The sequence below is a fragment of the Mobula birostris genome, chromosome 22 (genome assembly GCF_030028105.1).
Source record: "Mobula birostris isolate sMobBir1 chromosome 22, sMobBir1.hap1, whole genome shotgun sequence".
NCBI lineage: Eukaryota > Metazoa > Chordata > Chondrichthyes > Myliobatiformes > Myliobatidae > Mobula > Mobula birostris.
In genome coordinates this window covers 10,876,899-10,893,468 of record NC_092391.1, presented here as the reverse complement: position 1 = coordinate 10,893,468, position 16,570 = coordinate 10,876,899, and positions in this window count along the sequence as shown.

Below are 16,570 nucleotides of genomic sequence, written 5' to 3'. Positions count from 1 at the left end.
GGTTATTTATTGTCATTCTTCAGTGCACAAGTGTAAAGGAGAACAAAATGATTGTTACTCCTGATCCGATGCAGCACAAAGAAACCACAATCAGATAAAGAACTCAATAATACAAAAATCACGATAAATATAAATACATAAGATTACCTTAGATAGTGTGTATTTAATATATCAATAATATTTCAGTAACAATATATTGTTTGATTAAGCATTCTTGTTCATTTAAATAATTAATTACCAGTTATATGTTAATTGTATTTGTCATCATGCTACTACGTAATGCGTGCACACCTCACTTAAAGTAAGCTCAAACTACCTTTAAATTAGTTTAATATTTTGAAATTACAAAACATAACAGATAGATTGAATGTATGGTTTACATAAACTGACACAAGGTGACTGACAGGAAATGATAAAACACAGAAAACCTACAGAACAATACAGGCCCTTCAGCCCGCAATGCTGTGCCGAACATGAACTTACTTTAGAAATTACCTGTGGTTACCCATAGCCCTCTGTTCTTCTGAGTTCCATGTACCATAAAGTAGTGGTGGTGTGGAAGGGTGGGTTAGTGAATGGAGGTGTTGATCAGTCTTACTGCTTGGGGAAAGTAATTGTTTTTGAGTCTGGTGGTCCTGCTGTGGATGCTACGTGGCCTCCTCCCTGATGGGAGTATAAGCGTTTAAGGAGCACAGGATGCTTCGCCGCTTTAAAAATCAAGACCCAAGAGGAAACATCTTTATTGAAATGACTTCCTACAGGCTACAATTGAACTCATTCACATGCAAGAGTCACAGGAGTTGAACCCCAGACTGTCTCTGTATTCAACCAGCTGGGCCTTTAGAGTAAACATTGAGAAAACCATTTGGTTCCTGCCCAGGATATTATTTTGATGGAAACCAGGTTGCAAAGATGAGGATAAGAGATTCGGTAGGTGCTGGAAATCCAGAGTAGCACACACACAAAATGTTGGAGGAACTCAGCAGATCAGGCAGCACCGATGGAGAGGCATAAACAGTCAATATTTTCGGCCGAGACCCTTCATCAGGACTGAAAAGAAAGGGGGAAGAAGCCAGAATAAGACGGTGGGGGAAAGGCAAGGGCTACAAGTCGCCTTCCCAGCTGGATAAATAGAGATGCAGTCTGGGGTACAACTCTCATGGCTCTTGCAAGTAAATGAGTTGAATAATACTGAGAACATGAGTTGTAGGGTCCTTGAAACAGGGTCCATAGTTGTGAAATCAGTTCCTTGTTGAGGTGAGCAAAGTTACCCACACTGACTTAGGAGTCTGATGGCTGAAGAGAAATAACTGTCCCTGAACCTGGTGGTGTGGGACCTAAGGCTCCTGTACCTCCTTTCCAATGGCAGCGGTGAGAAGAGAGCATGGCCTGGATGGTGGGGGTTCCTGATGATGTCACTGTTTTCTTGCGACAGGGCTCCTTGTAACTGTGCTCAATGGTGGTGATGGCTTTTCTTGTGATGGACTGGGCTTTGAACTTTGAACCTTGACGTCAACTTAACCAACTGAAATATAAAGGTGTTCAACCAGTCACACTATCTTATGAAACCCATGCTCAAAGAGAAAGCTCTCCTAAGTTCCATGCTCCAGTATCAAAAAATCAATGCATGTGTTAAAATGGGTAAAGATTTTAAGGCCTGATGGCATGAGCATTGGTTTCTTGGGCTTCTGCTAATGCCCCACCTCCCCCTCGTACCCCATTCGTTATTTATTTATTTATATACACACATTCTTTTTCTCGCTCTCTTTTTTCTCCCTCTGTCCCTCTCACTATACCCCTTGCCCATCCTCTGGGCTTCCCCTCTCCCTCTTTTCTTTCTCCCTGGGCCTCCTGTCCCATGATCCTCTCATATCCCTTTTGCCAATCACCTGTCCAGCTCTTGGCTCCATCCCTCCCCCTCCTGTCTTCTTCCATCGTTTCGGATCTCCCCCTCCCCCTCCCACTTTCAAATCTCTTACTAGCTCTTCTTTCAGTTAGTCCTGACGAAGGGTCTCGGCCCGAAACGTCGACTATACCTCTTCCTAGAGATGCTGCCTGACCTGCTGCATTCACCAGCAACTTTTATGTGTGTTGCTTGAAATTCCAGCATCTGCAAATTTCCTCGTGTTAAAGATTTTAAGGCAGCATTGCTAGATCTGTGAACAATACAAAAGGCAGGTCATTAAATCCTTGATTCAGATTTGAATTTTAAATCCCCCATAAAGGAAATGACCAGAGCAGCATTTCTACACTTAAGAAATATTGCAAAGGTACAGGTGTGTCCGTTCCTGTAACATAATGATGCTGAAAAACTAATTTGCACATTGATATCAAATAGACTAGATTATGCAATGCGCTTTTTACTGTCTATCCAAAGATTCTTATTGACAAACCAACTCATTCTGAACACTGCTGCTAGGATTCTAACTAAAACCAGGAAGAAGGAGCATATCACTTCCATCCTAGTTACTCTGCACTGGTGTACTGTATCTTCTAGAATTGACTTACTTGTTTTTAAGGCTCTTAATAGTCTGAGACCAGGCTCTCACAGAATCATTTTTGTTTTATAATGTTGCTCGAGCTCTCAGCTCTTCTTCTGCCTGTCTCTTAAAGTGAAACAATCTCCCTCAAAAGATAATTGGCAGATCAACTTTTTCGAACTACACTGCTAAACTGTGGAATTAAATACCTAAAACTATATGGGATGCAGATTCAATTCAAAGTTCAAAGTAAATTTATTATCAAAGTACATATACAGTGCCTATAAAAAGTATTCATCCCCCTTGCAAGTTTACAACATTGAATCACAGTGGATTTAATTTGGCCTTTTTTTGACATTGGTTAACAGAAAAAACTCTTTCGTGTTAGAGTGAAAAGAAGTCTGTATTGAGTGATCTAAATTTATTACAAATATAAAACGCAAAGTAATTGATTGCTAAGTATTCACCCCCCCCCTTTTAATATGACATACCAAATCATCAGCCAATTGGTTTTAGAAGTCACATAATTAATTAAATGGAGATCTGTTCTTGGAGACCTGTGTGCAGTCAAGGTGTTTCAACTGACTGTAGTAAAAATACACCTGTATGTGGAAAGTCCAGCTGCTGATGAGTCAGTATCCTGGCAAAAACTACACCGTGAAGACTAAAGAACACACCAAGCAGCTCTGCAAAGAGGTGATTGAAAAGCACAAGTCAGGAGATGGATACGAGAAAATTTCCAAGTTACTGAATATCCTTTGGAATACAGTTACATCAATAATCAAGAAATAGAAAGAATATGGCCCAGCTGTTAATCTGCTGAGAGCAGGCTGTCCTCAAAAACAGAGTGACCGTGCAAGAAGAGGGCTAGTGAGGGAAGCCACCAAGAAACCTATAACAACTCTGGAGGAGATACAAGCTTCAGTGGCTGAGATGGGAGAGACTGCACATACAACTGTTGCCCAGGTTGCTTCACCAGTCTCAACTTTATGGGAGAGAGACAATGGGAAAGCCACTGTTGAAAAACTCACATGAGATCTCAGCTAGAGATTGCTCGAAGGCATGTGGGAGACTCTGAAGTCTGCTGGAAGAAGGTTCTATGGTCTGATGAAACCAAAATTGATCTTTTTAGCCATCAGACTAAATGCTATGCTTGGTGTAAGCCAAACACCACACATCATCAAAAACACATCATCCCTATTGTGAAGCATAGTGGTGTCTGCATCATGCTGTGGGGATGCTTCACTGCAGCAGGCCCTGGAAGGCTTGTGAACGTAGAGGGTGAAATGAATGCAGCAGGGTACAGGGAAATCCTGGAGGAAATCCTAATGCATGCTGCAAGAGTATTTCAACTTGGGAGATTTGTTTTCCAGGAAGTCAATGACCCCAAGCATAAAGCCAAAGCTACACAGCTATGGCTTAGAAAAAACAAAGTTAAGGTCCTGGAGTGGCCAAGTCAGAGTCTAGACCTCAATCCAATTGAGAATTTGTGACTGCTCCTGAAAAGGATTGTTCACTCACGATCCCCATGCATTCTGACAGAACTTGAGCAGTTCTGCTCAAAAATGGGGAAAAATTGCAGTGTTCAGATGTGCAAAGCTGATAGAGACCTATCCACACAGATTGAAGGCTGTAATTGCTGCCAAAAGTACATCTACTAAACAATGACTCGAAAGTAGTGTGTAATTATGCAATCAATTATTTTGTGTTTAACAATTGTAATAAATTTAGACCAATTTGTAGAAATACATTTTTACTCTGTCACGAAAGAATGTTTTCTGTTGATCAGTGCCAAAACAAGCAAATTAAAACAATAAAACATGAAAACTTCAAGGGGGTGTTGAATACTTTTTATAGCACTGTATGTTACCATATACTAACCCGAGATTCATTTTCTTCTGGACATTCACAGTAAATCCAAGAACCACTATAGAATCAATGAAAGCCTATACTCAACAGGACAGACAAACAACCAATATGCAAAATACAACAAACTGTGCAAATATAAAAGAATAAATCAATAAATATCAAGAAACAAGATGAAGAGTCCTTGAACGTGAGTCCATAGATTGTGGGAACAATTCAGTGATGGGGTGAGTGAAATGAGTGAAGTTATCCCCTCTGGTTCAAGAGCCTGATGATTGAGGGGGAATAACTGTTCCTGAACCTGGTGATGTGAGTCCTGAGGCTCCTGTTCCTTCTTCTGATGGCAGCAGTGAGAAGAGAGCATGGCCTGGATGGTGGGGTTCCATGGTGATGTATACTGCTTTCCCATGACTGTGTAGATGTACTCAATGGTGGAGAGGGCTTTACACGTGACGAACTGGGCTGTATCCACTACTTTTTGTAAGATTTTCCATTCGTGGACATTGGTGTTTTCATACCAACCTGTGATGCAACCAGTCAATATACTCTCCATCACACATCTAAAGAAGTTTGTCAAAAGTTTTAGATGTCACGCTGAATCTTCACAAACTTCTAAGGAAGTAGAGCCACTGCTGTGTTTTTTCTTCCTAATTGCACTTACGTGCTGGACCCGGGATAGATCTTCTGAAATAATAACCATCTCCACCTCTGACCCCCCAATGAGGACTGGCTCATGGACCTCCGGTTTCCTCCTCCTGAGGTCAATAATCAGCTCCTTGGTCTTGCTGACATTGAGTGAGAGGTTGTTGTTGTGGCACCACTCAGCCAGATTTTCAATCTCCCTCCTGTATGCTGATTCATCACCACCTTTGACTTGGGCAATGACAGTGGTGTCGTCAGCAAACTTGAATATGGTATTGGAGCTGTGCTTAGCCACACAGTCAGAACTGTAAAGCAAGTAGATCAGGGGGCTAAGCTCACACCCTGAGGCGCACCTGTGCTGATGAAGATTGTGGAGGGGATATTGTTGCCAATCTGAACTGACTGGGGTCTGCAGGTGAGGAAATTGAGAATCGAATTGCACAAAGAGGTATCGAGACCAAGGTGCTGAAGCTTATTGATTAGTTTCAAGGGGATAATGGTATTGAATGTTGAGCTGTGGTGGATAAAGGGCCTCCTGATGTATGTACCCTTGCTGTCCAGATGTTCCAGGGTTGAGTGAAGAACCAATGAGATGGCATCGGCTGTGGACCTGTTGTGCCGGTCGGCAAATTGCAGTGGAGCAAAGTTGCTTCTCAGGGAGGAGTTGATATGTTTCATCACCATCCTCTCAAAAGACTTCATCACAGTGGATGTAAGTGCTACTGGATAATCAATGAGGCAGGTTTCCATGTTCTTCTTAGTACAATTGAAGCCTGCTCGAAGCAGATGGGTACCTCAGACTGCCGAAGTGAGAGGTTAAAGTCATCGGTGAACACTCCAGCCAGTTGATCAGTACAGGTCTTTAATACGCGACAATGTACCCAATCAAAGGTGTCAAAATCAGTTGACACTTTTAAATGCCAGCTTAAAATCTAACACGAGGAAATCTGCAGATGCTGGAATTTCAAGCAACACACATAAAAGTTGCTGGTGAACGCAGCAGGCTAGGCAGCATCTCTAGGAAGAGGTACAGTCAACGTTTTGGGCCGAGACCCTTCGTCAGGACAACTTTTATGTGTGTAGCTCAAAATCTATTTGTTTAAGCTTGCTTTTAACTAACACCATTTTGTTCACTATTTTCATGTTTGCACTTTATCTCATTGCAAAGCACTTAGACGACAGTATACTGTCTTTATGAAAAGCGCTCCATAAATAAATTACGATTTACCTTTCCTTTACCTTTCCCACCCACCTGGCTTCACCTATCATCTTCTAGATATCCTCCTTCGCCACCCCTCTCCTTTTTATCCTGGCATCTTCTCCTTTCCTTTCCAATCCTGAGGAGTCTCAGCCCAAAACATCGACTGTTGGTTCATCTCCATGGATGCTGCCTGACCTGCTGAGTTCCTCCAGCATTTTGTGTGTGTTGTGTCGGATTTCCAGCATTTACAAAATTTCTTGTGTTTATAATTACTTTTGCAGATTGGCCTTTTATTTTTGTAGGGGGACACTGTGCACCTGTGGAGTGACAGAGTGGAGATACATCTCTATCTATAGGCGCTCATTCCCTCTGCTAGCCTGCAGGTCACCCTTGGGCAAGGTGTAGCACCTACTTAGCCCCCCGATCAGGGTCACATGAAGTCATGGGAGCAGGTAACGGATGGTCATATGAGCAGCTGGTGCATATCACAAGTCCTGGTTATGTGACCACTGATGCCAGGCAGACAATCTCTGGAGCATTGATAATGACTGGGGTCACACGTTTCGTAAGGACAATTCCCAGAAGAAGGCAATGGCAAACTACTTCTGTAGAAAAATTTGCCAAGAACAATCACGCTCACCTATACCATGTGATATGGCATATAATGATGAAGACTGTGCATCAGAGCTAATTTCCATCAACAGGCCATCATATCTTCATCAGGACTGTTGAATGAGATAATAACTAAGCAAGCAGAGTAATTGTGTCAATAAACCCAAAGATTTTCATAAATCTCGGTCAGCTCTGCATGTTTGGTGGTAAACACAAAGCATTTCTGTAACAATTTCACATTTGTGTATTTTGCAAACATGATCAGAGCTTCGAAAGTTATCCTGCACAACCAACTGATTTGTGGTGAGATTCCGGTTACTTTGTACAGTCAGTGGCCACTTTCGTTAAAGTTCGTTAAAGTAAGTATCTAATCAGCCAATCAGATGGCAGCAACCCAATGCATAAAAGCATGTAGACACGGTCAAGAGGTTCAATTCTGATGTTCAGACAAACATTAGAATGGGGAAAAACTGTGATCTAAGTGACTTTGACCCTGTACTGATTGGTGGTGCCAGATGGAGTGGTTTGAGTACCTCCGAAACTGCTGATCACCTGGGATTTTCATGGACCACAGTCACTAGAACTGGGGTTCCCGACATTTTGGTGTCATTGAACCCTGCCATTAACCGAGTGGTCCATGGACCCCAGTTTGGGAGCCCCTTCTCTACAGTTTACAGAGAATGAGAACATGAGAGTGTGAAATGAACTGCCAGCACAAGTGGTGCATCCAAGCTTGATTTCAACATTGTAAGGGAAGTTTAGATAGGTACATGGATAGTAGGGGTGTGGAGGGTTATGGTCCCTATGCAGGTCAGTGGGAGTAGGCAGTATAGATGGTTTTGGCATGGACTAGATAGGCCGAGTGGCCTGTTTCTGTGCTGTAGTTCTCCATGCCTCTATGACTCTTTGAGAATGGTGCGGAACAAAAAAAAAATCCAGTGAGCAGCAGTTCTGTGGGTGAAAATGTCTTGTTTATGAGAGAGGTCAGAGGAGAATGGCCAGACTGGTTCAACCCGACAGGAAGGCGACAGTAACTCAAATAACCACACGTTATGACATTAGTGTTCAGAAGAGCATCTCTGAGCGCACAGCACATTGAACTTTGAAGTGGATGGGCTACAGCAGCAAAAGACCACAAACGTATACTCAGTAGTCACTTCGTTAGGTACACAAGGTACTGTGGCCACTGTGTAGTACAATAAGCTGGTAGTCTCAGAACAGCCATGTTCAGCATAGTCGAATTGTAGCTCTCTCTGTTGTTAGACAATAGTCACCCTTCCCCAAGCATTGTCACCTTGTGGTGGAGAGGCTTGTGAGTGCCTAAGATCCTAAGAGTGATGCTGTCTGGAGCCGAGCTCCTGGTAGGGTCACCAGTGCTGGTAAGGTCAAGGTGGAAGGTTCCAGACAAAGAGCGATCCAACCAAGACCTCAAGGGAAGAGCTGGCAGAAGATGATGACACATCACAATGGCTGAGAAGGTGGAGGAAGACTGCAGTAGTGAAGGGTCCCCAGTCATCTTGCATTCTGTGCTACTGGACCCTGACCCCAATCTGTCAAGGACCGTGCAGTAGCTTCCCCTACATCAGCCTCCCCACGTTAAACAAAATCATGCACGGGTGTTCTCCATTAAGGGAAAAACCCCTTAGGAGAGCCACATACGCGAATCGGGGGATCCCATTACTACTCTTAATAGTCATATTTATACATGTTAAAAAGATTGCTTGAGCTTGAGATAAACAAGCCCTGGCCTAAATTTTAAATCCAAATGAGCTGATATTAATTCCATATATAATCTGAAGTTAATAAAATTAAGAGAGGCTAGAGAGTCATAATCTTTATTGCCAGGGCAGAAATGTCAAAAATACAGGAAGACATACTTTGTCACTTAACACAGTTTGTTCTGTTTCGTTGTGTTCTGTGTTGTTCTGTTGAGCATGGTGGGCATGTTCTGTTGGCATTGGAATGTGCGGTGACCATTGTGGGCTGCCCCCAGCACATCACTAGACCTTGTTGGTTGTTAATGCAAATGATACAATTCACTGCACGTTTCAGAATTCCAATTTCAATGCAAATTTATCATCAAATTACCTATATGTCACCATATACTATGTAGAAATTCATTTTCTTGTGGACATACATAATAGATCCATAATAGAATAATAACTATAATAGAATCAATGAAGGACCGCATCAACATGGACACTCAACCAGTGTACAATAGACAGCAGGCTATGCAAATACAAAAATGCATTTACAATGACAGGTGTGTAAAAAGGGCCCGAAGGATCACTGGGGATCTGAGTCACCCCAACCACAATCTATTCCAGCTGCTACCATCCTGGAAGCAGTACCACAGCATAAAAGCCAGGACCAACAGGCTCCGAGACAGCTTCTTCCACCAGGCCATCACACTGATGAACTCACGTTGACTTGACTGTACTCTATATTACATTGACTGTTCTATTTATTATAAATTACTATGATTGCACATTGCACATTTAGATGGAGACATAACGTAAAGATTTTTACTTCTCGTGTATGTGAAGGATGTAAGAAATAAAGTCAATTCAAAGAAATACTAATAATGCCCTTGAGTGCAAAATCCTACAAAAAGTGAAGGATATGGTCCAGTCCATCACAGGTAAAGCCCTCCCACCATCGAGCACATCGACATGAAATGTTGTTGCATGAAAGCAGCATCCATCATCAGGGACCCTCAGCTTTCTTCAAACTGCTGCCATCAGGAAGAAGGTACAGGAGCCTCAGGGCTCACAGCACCAGGTTCAGGAACAGTTATTACCCCTCAGCTATCAGGCTCTTGAACCAAAGGGGATAACTTCATTCGCCCTGTTATTGAACTGTTCTACAACCTACGGACTCACTTTCAAGGAATATTCACCTCATGACTCGATATTTATTGCTTATTTATTATTGTTATTATCATGAACAACCCACATCGTGAACAACCAGCTCAAGCCTTTAGCTGAGAAGATCCTTCTGGAGACACATGCCGGTTTTAGACCATCACGTGGAGCAATCGACATGATCTTCACAGTGCGACAACTACAAGAAAAATGTCGTGAACAACTTCAAACTTTGTACATGGCATTCGTTGACCTCACTAAAGCCTTTGACTCAGTGTCAAGAGAACTTATATATATTATAAGTCAATATATATTATAGTCAATATATATTAATGACTTGGATGAGGGAATTAAATGCAGCATCTCCAAGTTTGCGGATGACAGGAAGCTGGGTGGCAGTGTTAGCTGTGAGGAGGATGCTAAGAGGATGCAGAGTGGCTTGGATAGGTTGGGTGAGTGGGCAAATTCATGGCAGATGCAATTTAATGTGGATAAATGTGAAGTTATCCACTTTGGTAGCAAAAATAGGAAAACAGATTATTATCTGAATGGTGGCCGATTAGGAAAAGGGGAGGTGCAACGAGACCTGGGTGTCATTATACACCAGTCATTGAAAGTGGGCATGCAGGTACGGCAGGTGGTGAAAAAGGCGAATGGTATGCTGGCATTTATAGTGAGAGGATTTGAGTACAGGAGCAGGGAGGTACTACTGCAGTTGTACAAGGCCTTGGTGAGACCACACCTGGAGTATTGTGTGCAGTTTTGGTCCCCTAATCTGAGGAAAGACATCCTTGCCATAGAGGGAGTACAAAGAAGGTTCACCAGATTGATTCCTGGGATGGCAGGACTTTCATATGAAGAAAGACTGGATGAACTGGGCTTGTACTCATTGGAATTTAGAAGATTGAGGGGGGATCTGATTGAAACGTATAAAATCCTAAAGGGATTGGACAGGCTAGATGCAGGAAGATTGTTCCCGATGTTGGGGAAGTCCCGAACGAGGGGTCACAGTTTGAGGATAAAGGGGAAGCCTTTTAGGACCGAGATTAGGAAAAACTTCTTCACTCAGAGAGTGGTGAATCTGTGGAATTCTCTACCACAGGAAGCAGTTGAGGCCAGTACATTGGCTATATTTAAGAGGGAGTTAGATATGGCCCTTGTGGCTACGGGGATCAGGGGGTATGGAGGGAAGGCTGGGGCGGTGTTCTGAGTTGGATGATCAGCCATGATCATAATAAATGGTGGTGCAGGCTCGAAGGACTGAATGGCCTACTCCTGCACCTATTTTCTGTTTTCTATGTTAACTCCTATGGGATGTCCTATCCACCTATGGATGTCCTGAAAAGTACGTTCAAATCCTGAGACTCCTCCACGATGGCATGCTTGCCACAGTCATGGTCAGCAACAATAACTGTGAGTCTTTTCAAGTTAGACCAGGAGTAAAACAGGGACGCGTGATTGCCCCAACTTTGTTCACCATCTTCATTGCGACAATCATCCACATTATCAAGGACGACCTACCCCCAGGAATCGAAATTGTCTACAGAACAGATGGCAGACTTTTCAATCTTGCCCATCTCAAGTCCAAAACGAAGACATCCACGAGTTCCCTCATCGAGTTCCAATACGCAGATGACAACAGTGTTGCAGCTCTTTCAGAAAACCACCTACAACAGATTCTGACTGCCTTCAACCGTGCATACACGAAACTTGGACTTACCATCAATTCCAAGAAGACCCAGATCATCTACCAACCATCACCAATTGAGACAAATCGGATAGAACCATCATTTCAACTTGGCAAAACAACCCTGGAAAACATGGACCACTTTCCGTAGCTTGGAAGTCACCAATGTCGACCTTAATGACTAGATCCAACATTGTCTTAAATGCGCTGGAACAGCTTTTGGACGTCTCCGAACAAGAGTCTTTCATGATCGTGACATCCCAACAGACACCAAAATGTTAGTGTACAAAGCAGTGGTAATCCCAACGCTCTTATATGCATCAGAAACCTGGACAACATACCGACGACATCTGAAGGCACTTGAAAAGTTCCATTAATGCTGTCTTTGAAACATCTTTAAATATCAGCTGGGAAGATAGAAGAACCAACATCAGAGTGCTAAATGAAGCAAAAGCAACAAGCATTGAAGCCTATGTCATCAAGAACCAACTAAGATGGAGCGGTCATGTTGTTTGGATGAAAGACGAACGTCTGCCGAAACAAATCTTCTACTCCCAGCTTAAAGAAGGCAAACATAAAAGAGGTGGACAACAGAAGAGATTCAAAGACGTCTTAAAAGCCAACATGAAGAAATGTAACATCGACATCAACAATTGGGAAACCAATGCCAAGGACAGGAAACTCTGACAAGCCATCATCTGGGAAGGAACAGCAACTTTCAAAGCCAACAGATGCGCAGAATTAGAAGAAAAGAGAAGAAAATGGAAAGAGAGGCAGCAACAACCAAAGCCCGATCTGCCATCTGGAACTACCAGTCCTGAATGCAGAAGAACTTTCAAAGCCAAGATTGGACTCATAAGCCACTTGAGAGCCCATAAGTAGATCAACAGAACGAGGACCATCATCCTCGACCTCGAGGGATAGCCACGACGACGATGATTATTATTATTATTATTATTTATTTCTTTTTGTATTTGCACAGTTTTGTTGTGTTTTGCACACTGGTCGAATGCCAAAGTTGGTGCGGTCTTTAATTGATTCTAATATGGTTATTAGTCTATTGTGGATTTATTGAGTATGCCCACCAGAAAGTGATTCTCAGGGATGTATACTCTGATTATACATTTACGTTGAACATTGAACTTTGAACTGTCTGTTATGAGGAGAAGTTAAACAAACTAGGGTTAGTTTCTCTGGAGAGGCGGAGGGTGAGGGAAGACATGATTGAAATTTATGAAATTATCTGAGTCAGAGATCAAGTAGGAAGCCAGCACCCGTTTTCCGGGATTGTAATATCTAATATCGGAATTTAGGGTGCGAGGGGAAAGTTCAAAGGAAATGTGCGGGGAAGTTTTTGGCACAGAGAGTGGTGGGTGCCTGGAATGTACTGCCGGGGTGGTAGTAGAGGCCTTATAAGGCATTGGTCAGACCACACTTGGAGTATTGTGAGCAATTTTGGGCCCCTCATGTAAGAAAGGGTGTAGCATTGGAGAGGGTCCAGAGGGTGTTCACAAAAATGATCGCGGGAATAAAAGAGTTGATGTATGAGGAACATTTGATGGCTCTGGGCCTGTACTCACTGGAGTTTAGAAGAATAAGTGGGGATCATATTGAAACCTCTACAATATTGATAGAGTGGACTTGGAGCCGATGTTTCCTACAGAGGGGGAGTCTGGCACCAGAGAATAGAAGGGCATCCCTTTAGAACAGAGATGATAGGAATTTCTTTAGCTAGTGGATGGTAAATCTTAGTAATTCATTGCTACAGACAGCTGTGGAGGCCAAATGATTGAGTATATTTAAAGTGGAAGTTGATAGTTTCTCTATTAGTAAAGGCGTTAAAGGTTATGGAGAAAAGGCAGGAGAATGGGGTTGAGAGGGATAATGAATCTGCCATGATGGAATGGTAGAGCAGCCTCAATGGGCTGAATGGCCTAATTTGCTTGAATGATTTTCAGAGGCCTATAAGAAGTTTTAAGACAAGTACATGAATGTGCAGAGAAAGGAGAGATATTTTAATAGATTTTGTGGGTGGGAGGATTTAATTTGGTTAGGCACACAATTATTATTCTAATTACTTTGGTGCAACACGTAGGCCAAAGGCTTGTTGCTGTGGTGTTGTATGCCATAGAACATCAAACAGTACAGCACAGTACAGGCTCCTCGGCCCATGACGTTATGCTGACATTTAACCTACTCTAGGATCAATCTAACCCATCACCCCCACATAGCCTATCATTTTTCCTGCACACATGTGCCTACGCAAAAATCTCATAAATGTCCCTCATGAATCTGCCTTTACCATCACCCCTGGCAGCGCGCTCCATGCACCCACACTCTGCGTCACAAACCTATCTCTGACACCCCTCTAAACTTACTTCTAATCACCTAAAGATTATGCCCTCCCATGTTGGTAATTTCTACTCTGAGAAAAAGCTGCTGGCTGTTCAGGAACAGTTATTACCCTACAGTCATCAGACTCCTGAACCAGCATGGATAACTTCACTCACCCCAACTTTGAACTGATTCCTTGACCTACAGACTCACTTCCAAGGACACCATCTTGGATTTTTTTAATTATTAGCACAGTTTGTGTCCTTTTGCACATTGGTTATCTGGCAGTCCTTGTTTATGGATAATTTTTCATTAATTCTATTGTATTTCTTTTTTTCCCAGTGAATGCCTGCAACAAAATGAATCTCAAGGTAGTATACGGTGACATCTGCATACTTTAATAATCACATTTTCTTACTTTATCAATGCCTTTTATCATCACATACAACTGTTGTGTTCATCTTGTGTCATCTGGTGTGTTCAATATTCTATGTTCACTCTGGACTTTGGCATTGGATTGGCACATTTTCCAGACATTTGGATGTTATTTCTATTGATAGCCCAAAACTCTCCAACTCACTTTTTGTTCAGGCACTATGCATAGTCATAATAAAATTCCAAATTAACCTTTTACGTGTGCAGGGAACATGGGAATCAGAGCCTTGTGAGTTTTAGGGGAGTGCAGGAATCAGGACTTCAGTGAAGATGTAAGGGAGTGTTCTAGCTGATGCCCAGAGGTTCCATAAGACCATAAGACATAGAAGCTGCATTAGGCCATTCAGACTATTGAGTCTGTTCTGCCATTCCATCATGGTTGATTTATTATCCCACTCAAACCCCATTCTCCTGCCTTCTCCCCATAACCTTTGGCGCCCTTACCTATCAAGCTATCAACCACAGTTTGAAATATACCCAATGACTTGGCCTCCACAGCTGTCTCTGGCGATGAATCCCACAGATTCACCACCCTCTGGCTGAAGAAATTCCTCCTCATCTCTGTTCTAAAGGGATGTTCTTCTCTTCTGAGACTGTGCCCTCAGGTCTTAGACTCCCCCTATAGGAAACAGCCTTTCCACATCCACTCTATCCAGACCTTTCAATATTTGGTAGGTTTCCATGAGATCTCCCCTCATTCTTCTAATCTCCATTCACTACAGACCAAGAGCCATCATATACTCCTCATATATTAACCCTCTCATTCCTGAGATGAAGGTAGTGCAGGGTCTCCAGTCGCGTTGAAAGAGAATGCGGTAAAATTCATCTGCTGAGTCTGATGTCAAACCAGAATGTTCAGGTAACAGGATATCAGATGCACTGTCTACGTCGCTACAGTGTGAGCAAAAAACAAGTTGCCAAAATTACTCAGCGGGCCAAGCAGCCACTGTGGGGGAGCAAGAAATTAATGATGAGTGAGATGGAAACCCTGAAATAGAATGACATTGTGAAAATTGTACAGGTGGAACTGGTCACCTGTGTGGAAGTGGAGGTACAGAGAAAATGAAGCCTTTGTCTCCAAAAGTTCTTTTGTTTAATGAAGTACTTTATGCTTAACGTTCTGGCTACCCTCTGGAATTAGAAAGATACTGATATTGAGAACTGAGTAACCGTAATCTGGACGTCTTTGGAATGTGGGAGCAAACCCAAGCATCCAGAGGAAACCGACGTGATCACATGGAGAACATGCAAACTCCTCACAGACAGCAGCAGTGATCAAACGCTAAGCGTCGAGTTGCTGGCACAGTTAAGTGTTACACTAACCCCTTCTCTACTGTGCCACCGAGTAGATATGCAGATGATATTTCTCTTGGCAGAATCTAGAGCACGGGTTCCCAACCTTTTTTTTATGCCATGGACCGATACCATTAAATAAAGGGGCCATAAACCCCAGGCTGGGAACCCCTGATTCACGTTGGGAACACGTAAAAAAATTAATCAGAGATTGCTCGTTTAAGATATTAGATTTTATTTTCTCTCAATTAGTTGTGAGAGTTTGGAAACTTTGCCTCAAAAGATGACGGAAACAGAATCACAGATATCTTTAATGCAGAGTTTGATAAACAAGAGGGTGAAAGGATGCCACTAGAGTCAAATAAAGTCCTGTTGAAGTCATAGTCAGGTAGACCTGGTAAACAGTCTCATTCTGAAATGCCGACTGTATTCCTTTTCATAGACGCTGCCTAACCTGTTGAGTTCCTCCAGTATTGTGTGTGTGTGTTTTACACTCCTTCCCTTTGTCCACTCCCCTCTCCTACTACAATCCTTCTTCTTCAGCCCTTTTCCTCTTCCATCTATCACCTCCCAACTTCTCACTTCATCCTTCCTCCCCCACACACCTACCCTCCTCCTCACCGGGTCTCACCTATCACCTGCCAGCTTGCACTCTTCTCCCTCCCCCCACCTCCTTATTCTGACTTTTGTCTCCTTCTTTTCCAGACCTGATGAAGGGTCTCGGCCCGTAACGTTGACTGTTTATTCCTCTCTGTGGATGCTGCCTGACCTGCTGAGTTCCTCCAGCACTTTGTGTGTGTTTCCTCTGAGCTACGCAGCTGGGCGGCCGCGCGGTAACCAAAATGCTCCTGCGCACATAGCCTTTGTTGCCACGCGGCAGAAATCTTCTTAACATTTAAACATTTAAAGGGCAGCGCACTTTTCAGGCCATGTAAACATTTCCTGCTCTGAGCAACGGTTGACTCACACAGCTGTAAAAAGAAATTAGAGGGAAGTTTGGTTAACAGAGCCGTGAGTTAAGGGTGGAAAGTGAAAGGTTTAAAGGAAACAGGAGGGGAACTACTTCACTTCAAGCAAGGGTTCCCAACCTAGGGTCCAGAGACCCTTAGGTTAATGTTTGGGGTCCAGGGCATAAAAAAGGTTGGGAACCCCTGAT